This window comes from Magnolia sinica, chromosome 11, assembly GCF_029962835.1.
Source record: "Magnolia sinica isolate HGM2019 chromosome 11, MsV1, whole genome shotgun sequence".
Classification (NCBI taxonomy): Eukaryota; Viridiplantae; Streptophyta; class Magnoliopsida; order Magnoliales; family Magnoliaceae; genus Magnolia; species Magnolia sinica.
Genome location: NC_080583.1, coordinates 73431818 through 73438978, shown reverse-complemented (window position 1 = coordinate 73438978; position 7161 = coordinate 73431818). Strand labels below are relative to the sequence as shown.

Here is a 7161-nt window from a genome sequence, read left to right as displayed (position 1 = left end):
GAGAGAGAGAGAGAGAGAGAGAGGGACGAGCCGCTCTCGCTGTCTGCCCGGTGCGATGAGAAGAGATGAAGCTTCTCAATCTCTAGCGGTACTGATGAGCCGAGATAGATCCGTGGTGTCATCAATGCCATCGGAAGCAGTGGATATGGCCTCCAGCAATAAAGATGCAACCATGAGATGCCGGTAATAGCTTCAATAGATGGTCGAAAGGACACGTGGTCACAAATTACGTAGTCTTGAGGACACGTTTCAGTCAATTTCAATTGCCAACGCGACCATCCGTCCCCACAGAGACCAGCCTGCGATAAAACCTACAGCAATTTTGTGAAAATGGCATAAACCCCATCAAAACCTCTCTCGTAGAGAAAGGAGAAAATGCCTCTTCTTCTCAAACGCTCTCTTGCATTTCACAGAATCCTCTCAAATTCTAGAAATTTCCATTTCTCTCCGTCAAAGCTCTTATCTCAGCAGCAGCAGCAGACCCCACAGTGCATCGACGAATTAGGACCCTTGGCTTCCCATCTGAAGACCCGATCCGTTATCAGGTTCCGAGGCCCCGACACCGTGAAATTCCTTCAAGGCCTCTTGACAAACGACGTTAGGCGATTCTCCGAACGGCCTGAAGGAAAGGCGGCGGCTCTTGCGACCCCAAATCTTCCGCTCGAATCAACGCCTCCCGTCTACGCAGCAATGCTCACTCCTCAGGGGAGGTTTCTCTATGATCTCTCTCTATCAGTCTTCTCGGCCAGATATGAAGCTCGACAGGACTGGCTCGGGCCCTGGTCCAGATCTGGACGTTGATTCTCTTTCCTTATTTGCTGATATTGAACCCACTATCCTGCATGAGCTATTGGATTCCTTCAAAAAATACTGACTGAGGTCAAAGGTTGATATAGAGAATGTCTCAGAAGAATTTCATGCTGGCAACGGTTTGGTGGGAACCTTTCTGGCAAGGCCTCATCGGCAGCAGAAGATCCTGAAGCTGATGCTGTTGGCTGGGGCGGTGGTGTAGATCATGTTGGTATATCAGCTGCACAAGGAAATAATCTTGGATGGCAGTGGTTCAAGGATCCAAGACTGGACTCCCTTGGATTCAGGGGAATTTTCCCATCCAATAGTACCCCACCATTGGTTGAGTCCGACAAGGAAACAAATGAAGAGCTTTACATGCTATGGAGGATAGAAAGAGGAGTAGCAGAGGGCTCGACCGAGATTCCAAAAGGTGAGGCCATTCCTCTTGATTACAATCTCGCTGGTTTGAATGCAATAAGCTTTGACGAGGGATGCTATGTGGGTCAGGAGCCCGTGGCTCGCATACACCACCGTGGTGTCATTCGCAAGCGTTTGCTTTGTTGAAACGTCCAAACCAAATGGACGGTTCAGATGCTACAGTTTTCATGGCATTTGAAACAGCCACACGTTATGGTTATTGGAATTTCCACATTTTGCACGTGCTGTGGCTGGTGGATTTCCAAACGTTTGAAACTAATGGATTAAATGTAGTTAATGGTATAGAATGAGGGCATATTAGGTATTTCACTTTAGGTGCAAAAGCCTATGAAAGGCACATTGTGTAGCCGATTACAGCAAGTGTGTGCAGCAACAGTGCAGCAAGTGAAAAGCAAGAAAAAAAATAATTAAATAAAAAAGGTTTTTATTTTTATAGCTTTGTGGTGTGTACGGTTCTAAGCCTTTGTAAAGCCAACAAATTGGTATCAGAGCGAAACGATCCAGTGGGACCAGTTATAGTTTGAAGGTTCAGATCGTGTGATCAAGGTGTTGCCACTGCTACGCCAAGAAAAAGGCATTGTTTATCGGTAGTGTGAAAAAGTGATGGCATCCATGCAGCCGCAAATTCCAAAGTTATCTAAGGATAACTATGAAAACTGGTGCATCCAGATGAAGGCTTTGTTCGGATCCCAAGATCTATGGGATATCGTCAGTGATGGGTATGTAGAACCCACAACGGAAGAAGAAGCTCTCTACACCGCTGATCAAAGGGCGGTCCTCAAAGATCAAAGAAAGAAGGACGAGAAGGCTCTAGTTCTTGTCTATCAAGGGTTGGATGAGTCCACCTTTGAACGAATTGCTGAAGCGACAACATGCAAGCAAGCATAGGAGATTCTTAGCACAATCTTCAAAGGAGTTGATCATGTGAAGAAGGTTCGTCTCCAAACTTTTAGAGCCAAATTCGAGACCTCACACATGAAGGAAGGTGAGACCATTTCTGATTTTTTTTCAACGTTACTTGTTATTGTTAACAACTTGAAAAGAAATGGTGAAAAGATCGAACATGTACAGGTTGTTGAAAAAGTACTTTGATCCCTCACAACCAAATTTGAGCATGTGGTTATTGCCATAGAAGAATCAAAGGACTTTAAAAATCTGTTCATTGAAGAATTGATGGGCTCGTTGCAAGTACATGAGCAACGAATGCAAAAGAATACGGGTTCAATGCTTGAACATGCTTTATAGTCTAAATTGACTCTAAAGAATAGTCCTACACAACGACGGGGCCGTGACACTAGCAATCGTGCAAGAGGCAGAGGGCGTGGATATTATCCAAGCCAATCACAAAATTACCAAAAGATTACCAATTTTCGTGGAAGAGGAAATGGTAGAGGTCGATCCATGCGTGGACGTGGAAATATAAAAAATATTCAATGTTACAATTGCAACAAGTTCGGTCATTATGCTTCAGACTGATGGAGCAAACCAGTAAATCAAGATGAGCATTCTAATTATGCAGAAGCATCAAATCATGAAAAAGAAGACTACACACTTCTTCTTGCACAAGAAGAAGCATATGATCAACATGACGTGTGGTATCTCGACTCTGGTGTGAGTAACCACATGTGTGGAAAGAAGGAATTGTTCGTGGAACTGGCGAAAATTGATCGTGGCAATGTGAGTCTAGGAGACTTATAAAAAGTTCCTGTGAAAGGTAAAGGAAAAGTTAAAATCTATCAAAAGAATGGTGTGCCGAATTTTATCTCCAATGTGTATTACGTACCAAACATGAAAAGTAACATCCTAAGTATCGGCCAACTCCTTGAGAAGGGGTATGTCATACACATGGAAAACCATTCTCTCTCTATAAGAGATGCACACAGGAGACTTGTGACTCAAGTCCAAATGGCAAAGAATCGTATGTTTCCGCTCCATATTAATACAAAGGCTAAGAAGTGTCTCTATGGACTCGTGAAGAATGATTCATGGAGATGGCATCTTCGCTTTGGACATCTCTATTTCAGTGGCCTTAAACTCTTATCATCATCAAGTATAGTGTATGGCTTACCAGCTATTGAAGCTCCAAAACATGTGTGTGAGGCGTGCACACTTGGCAAGTAACAAAGGAATTCATTTTCGAGTGGAGTATCCCGAAGAGCAAAAGAACCATTGCAGTTAGTTCACACTGACATTTGTGGACCACTGGAGCCAATCTCTCTTGGAGGTAATAAATACTTTATTACCTTCATTGACGATTTCAGTAGAAAATTGTGGGTGTATGTAATCAAAGAAAAGTCTGCTGTTTTTACTATTTTAAAAAATTTTAAGGCCCTTGTTGAAAAAGAAAGTGGTCTTAAAATCAAAACCCTTAGATTTGACAGAGGTGGAGGGTACACCTCAAATGCCTTTCAAGAGTATTGCAAGGAACAAGGCATCAAACAGCAACACACTACAGCCTACACGCCACAGCAGAATGGCATTGTAGAACGAAAGAACCGTACCATCCTCGACATGACAAGAACCATGCTAAAAGAGAAAGGCATGCCAAAGAGCTTCTAGGGAAAAGCAATTGCATGTATTGCCTACTTGCTCAATCGGTGTCCAACCAAGAGTGTAAGAAATATGACACCACAGGATGCATGGAGTGGCTACAAACCGAGTGTGGCGCACCTAAGGATCTTTGGGTGTGTCGCCTACACTCAAGTTCCAGAAGTAAGAAGAAGGAAGCTTGATGATCGTGGCGAGAAGTGCATCTTCATCGGCTACAGTGAAGTATCGAAGGCATACAAGCTCTACAACCCACTAACTAATAAAGTGGTGGTGATTAGAGATGTAGTATTCTGCAATGAAGATGCCTGGAAATGGAACGAGGAAGATTCAGCCAAAGAAAATCAAGTCATGGTTGAAGAACATGAAGAAGAGAAACATGACAACCAGGAGCAGACACCTGCAACACCCTCTTCTGCCGAAATGTCTGCACGCAGAAGTCCAACGATACGTTCCATCTCCTCTAGAAGTATTCCATCAAATCAAAATTTAGCCAGCACGTCATCATCCAGTTCTCCTTCACCCTTGACTCCTCTCAAAATGAGGAGCTTAAACGATATCTACGCCGAAACTGAGGAAGTAAATTTGTTTTGCTTGTATGTGGACCACGAGCTTCTTACATTTGAGGAGGTCGTAGAAGAAGAATGTTGGAGGATGGCTATGGAAGAGGAGATCCAGGCCATTGAGAAGAACAATACATGGGATCTGACTTTACTTCCTCAAGGCCAAAGAACTATTGGCGTCAAATGGGTGTACAAGATCAATCAAAATGCTGATGGTGAAATAGATCGCTACAAGGCAAGGCTCGTAGCAAAGGGTTACAAACAGAAATACGGAGTGAATTATGAAGAAGTCTTCGCTCCTTTTGCTCACCTTTACACTGTAAGGATGATTATCTCCCTTGTAGCCCATCATAGTTGGATGATCTACCAACTAGATGTGAAATCTGCATTCCTTAATGAAATTCTGAAAGAAGAGGTCTATGTTGACCAGCTTGAAGGTTTTATTGTTCAAGGAGAGGAACACAAAGTGTATCAACTGAAGAAAGCCCTTTATGGGTTGAAGCAGGCTCCTCGTGCCTGGAATGCACGCATCGACAACTATCTTCATGAGAACAGCTTCGCCCAATGTCCATATGAGCATGCAGTCTACATTAAGAAAAACGTTCATGGCGACATCCTCATAGCATGCCTATATGTTAATGATCTGCTGTTCACAGGAAACATCCAATCAATGTTTGAAGAATTCAAGCATATTATGTTTAATGAATTCGAGATAACTGACAGTGGATTGATGTCCTTCTTCTTGGGCATCTAAGTAAAACAACAAGTCGGCAGCATTTATATATCACAGAAAAAATATGCCAAGGAGTTGCTTAAAAAGTTCAAGATGGCAGACTGTAATGCAGTGAACACGCCTGAGCTGACAAAAGAAGGAGAAGGAAGAAGCGTGGACTCGACTCTATTCAGGAGTTTGATTGGAAGCCTAAGGTATCTCACAATCACAAGGCCGGATATTGTCTACAGTGTTGGACTTCTAAGCAGGTATATGGAAGCGCCAAAAGAATCACATTGGCTAGCCGCAAAAAGAATCCTCAGGTACGTGAAAGGAACAACGGAATTTGGTCTTTTCTATCCATACGAAGATGAAGCAATACTGTATGGATACTCAGACAGTGATTGGGGAGGTGACCAAGATGAAAGGAAGAGCACCACGGGATATGTATTCTATCTTGGATTGACTGCTTTCACATGGAACTCAAAGAAGCAAAGTGTTGTTGCTTTGTCCACATGTGAAGTAAAGTGTGTGGCAGCATCGTCCACAGTCTGTGAAGCAATATGGTTGAAGAACATGCTAAAGGAGCTAAAGCATCCACAAGAAGATCCACAGTTATATATGTGGATAACAAGTCGGTAATTGAACTCTCAAAAAATCCAGTGCAACATGGAAGGAGCAAGCACATCAATATTCGATACTATTTTCTCAGAAATCAAGTGAAGCAGCAAGTAGTGAAGTTGGAGTACTGTCACACTACTAAACAGGTCACGGACATATTCACCAAGGCATTACCGACTGATACATTCAGACGACTAGGATCAATGCTTGGAATGAAACCTGTTTTGGTTTGAAGGGGAGTGTTGAAACGTCTAAACCAAGTGGATTATTCAGATGTTACAATTTTTCATGGCATTTGAACCAGCCACACGTTATGGCTATTTCCACATTTTCCACATGTTGTGGCTAGTGGGTTTCCAAACGTTTGGAACTGATAGAATTAATATAGTTAATGGTATAGAATGAGGGCATATTAGGTATTTCACATTAGGTGCAAAAGCCTATAAAAGGCACATTGTGTAGCCGATTACAGCAAGTGTGTGCAGCAACAGTGCAGCAAGTGAAAAGCAAGAAAAAGTAATTAAATAAAAAAGGTTTTTATTTTTATAGCTTTGTGGGTCCAATATGCAATATTTGACCTTCAACATTTGCTTCCTCTAAAGTTTGTTGACAATGATGGCAAAGAACTGGAGGAGAAGGTTGTCGCAGGATCGGAAGTGGTTTACGCTGCATCTGACAAGAAGGTGGGAACTGTGATGACTGCACTTGGGTGTCGAGGGTTGAGTCTATTGAGACTAGAAGAGGCCTTCAACCAGTCAAGTGTGTTAAGCATCAAGGGACAAGAAGATGCTAAGGTTAAGGCCATTCGGCCAGAATGGTGGCCTGCCGAATTGTTGCCACAACATGAGCAGCATAGTGCTGTTGCGTAGAGCTAAGTTGGGGACTTGTACTTGAAACCTTGGGTCCCAGTGACTGAAGTCCCCATTGAGTTGAAATTCAGATCAATCAAGGATGTTGACGGTTCGTGATGGATGGTGATGATCACACGTGGCTGAATCATGGAATAAAGGAAATCAAACCAAAGAATTGACTACTCCGGTAATGATCCAAATGAACTAGTTGGCTGAACTCAACTTGAATGCACTAGTTGAAAGAGCCCAGTTGGATGTAGCTCGACCTGTCAGGTTGTATGATACTGTGAGCGTGTATGTTGTACAGGAATAGATATTTATGTTGGCTTGGTGGGTGTTATTATTATTATCATTTTTCATGGCTTTGATAAGTTGGACTTTGTCATTTGGGCAATGGCCTATCGATGGACGGTGACAGTCGAGCAAAACAATGAACAAGAGCAAACATTCAACTGTGAAAACTCACGACAATCCGATGGTGAGAAATGTCCAATACATTGTACAAGAATTACGCCAACAGGATGATCCTAACCCTTTAAATGGGGCCAATTTGTTAGAACCTTTCGTTGTTTAAGAGCTTCACATGATTTAGAATCATTGAATCAAAGTGCGACTTTGGAATCATAAGCAATGCAAA

The 7161-nt window shown here is 42.6% G+C and overlaps 1 pseudogene; it reads left to right on the top strand.

Moving 5' to 3' along the window:
- On the top strand, positions 1-7161 carry LOC131219356 (putative transferase At4g12130, mitochondrial; annotated as a pseudogene).